Source organism: Terrapene carolina, unplaced genomic scaffold (assembly GCF_002925995.2).
Source record: "Terrapene carolina triunguis isolate 2854851 unplaced genomic scaffold, T_m_triunguis-2.0 Scaffold234, whole genome shotgun sequence".
NCBI classification, from domain to species: Eukaryota; Metazoa; Chordata; order Testudines; family Emydidae; genus Terrapene; species Terrapene triunguis.
In genome coordinates, this window is record NW_020664585.1 from 15,693,838 (window position 1) to 15,696,307 (window position 2,470).

Consider the following 2,470-nt stretch of genomic DNA (forward strand, 5'->3'; position numbering starts at 1 on the left):
ATTGTAACAATACCTGGGATTAACAGATTAAAAAAAAAGAAAAGTGTACATGAGTATTAATTTTTTTCAGTCAGGCTCAACAGCAAAACTAGAATGGCCCGTTTTCTGCTTCTTATGCAGTAGCATAATCTATTGTGTTTGCATTTCCAACACAAGGTTTTGTTGTTTTTTTTAAATAAAAAAGCAAATCTTTTAAATGAAAAAATTTAACGCATAGTTTATTTTGAAATTAGATTTGTAAACTTCACCTCCCCTTTAACAAATTTAAAAACATTGCTTGTCAGCTTCCATTTAAATCTACAGTGGCTTTCATGAATACATAACATTTTGGCTTTTTACATTCAGATGGCAGTAAAATTAAGTATTTGGAAACATACAATACTATCTTAAATCAAAAACACATATCAAACACATCATGCTGCTGAGATCCCTTATGGAGGAGACAGCTGAGGTATTTGTTTTATTCCCTAGGAGCTTTATAGTTCTAAAACATTTGATTTATGTATCTGGTGTTTGGAAGGGGGCAAATCCCACACCAGACAGTACTTGTGAAAATCTGCTGTGCTAGTAATAGGGGAAGAGAAATGAACTTTGCTCATGCCAAAAGTTTATTTTTTGCCTTTAATATAAAATGGAGTACCTTCTTTATAGTAAATTGATCAAATCTGGAACTATAACACCAAAAAGGTATTTACACAAATTTAAAGCATATTTAATGCTCATTTTCCCATGTAGTTTGTCTTGTCTTAGAGAATTTAAATTTCATAAATGGAGGAAGTCAGCAGGCTTTTAAGACCCTCTATCAAAATTCAGTTCCCTCTTTTAGATATTATTGGTCATTACACCTTTACAGTTTAGAAAGACTAGATTGAGTTTATTTTTAAATAATTGTTTTACTGATAGTTGTTTTAATCTTTGTACAACAAAATTGTCCACCAAAAAACTAACAAGACATTTACTGAATGTAAAGGCTTTTCGTTGTGTTTTCTATCCTGGTTTAAGTCTTCCAAAACTCTAGCAGTAGTTAGAAACGAAGTAGATCCATTGCTAATAACCACTGTTAAAGGACCAGCTTGAACCATAATACTTATTCCCACTTTAGGAGCATATTAACATTATATTCCATCTTGCATATTCAAATTATAGGTTTAATATTTTTGTAGTAGTATTAGTACCTCCTCATACTTTTCTAAAATGCAAGTATTTTATAACTCCACAAATTCTGGTAAAGTGATTGCAAGTTCTGAACACATCAGTGCCAAATTTAGAAAGTGATTGTTGGAGTGTATTGCTTACACTATTGTATTTCAAACTGTGGGAGGTTATCTGGGGTGTGAGAGTTGGGGTGAGGGGCTCCAGGTGTCCAGGCTAGGGAGAACATACAGGGAGGTTTGGGGCAAGAGAGCACATGCAACCCCACCCATAGCCTGCTGCTTTCCCACGCTTCACTGACTACTGCAATCTTCCTGAGCATTCTTGTTTGTGGCCCTCCACTCTATCAGAAAGCCATAGCCCTGTCTATTTTAAACCCTGCAGGAATGAAAGGGAGGCTATGCACTTCTCCAGGGAGGCCCAGCTGGGTCCTGCCATCTGCTTGTCTCAATGAGTCACTTTCTGCCCTGGATGGGCAGGATTAGGGGACCCTCTTATGCCACTCACATGGTGGTGGTGGGGCACACAGCAAAAAACATGGGAAGCTCTGGTTTGAGGAGCTCCATGGCATGTTGTCTAACAAGGTTAGATTCATCCCTAACATTAAGTAAATATAAAAACAAAACAAAAAAAACAAAAACCTTACTATCTCTGGTAAACAGATGGTCCTTAAGAGTCAGTGAATGGCACATCATGAGTGATCCATGGTCCTATCTACAATATAAGTAGGTTTTATAATTTTTTTTCTAACGCAAACAGCACTCTTGATCCTTTAGCATGGTTAAAAGAGCTTTTGAAAGTCATTAAGACTTAAAAAAAACGCAGCTTCCTACTTATCTTTTTGTAATGAAAGAACCTATATGAGACTGTATTAAATTACATCCAGTGATAGGTCAAAGGATGTCTTTTTCCACTACTGTCTGCCATAAGAGGTCATCATACCAGTGGAGTTGTGCCAGGAGTATTATAAATTCTACCATCCAGAATTATGTGGCACTACAGCCTTGTAGGAAGTAATAGGTATACTGGTCTGCTAAAGAAAACTGTATGTATCTCATCAAGCAGGAACAATCCTCAATTAGCAAACGCAAACACCTAAAACTGGTGTAAGAGGCCTGCTTAAGTCTACTAATTTAACATAACATACAAGAAATGTCTGCATAATTTTACCAACAGGAAGGATTAAAATGCACTTAATCTAATCTGATTACATCACTTATATGAAGATATGCACCCTCAAATATGTAAACACCAAGTGCAAGAATTATAGTCACAAGTGTTTGAAGTGTATAGAAAACTCAGTTCTGTCCTTTGATGC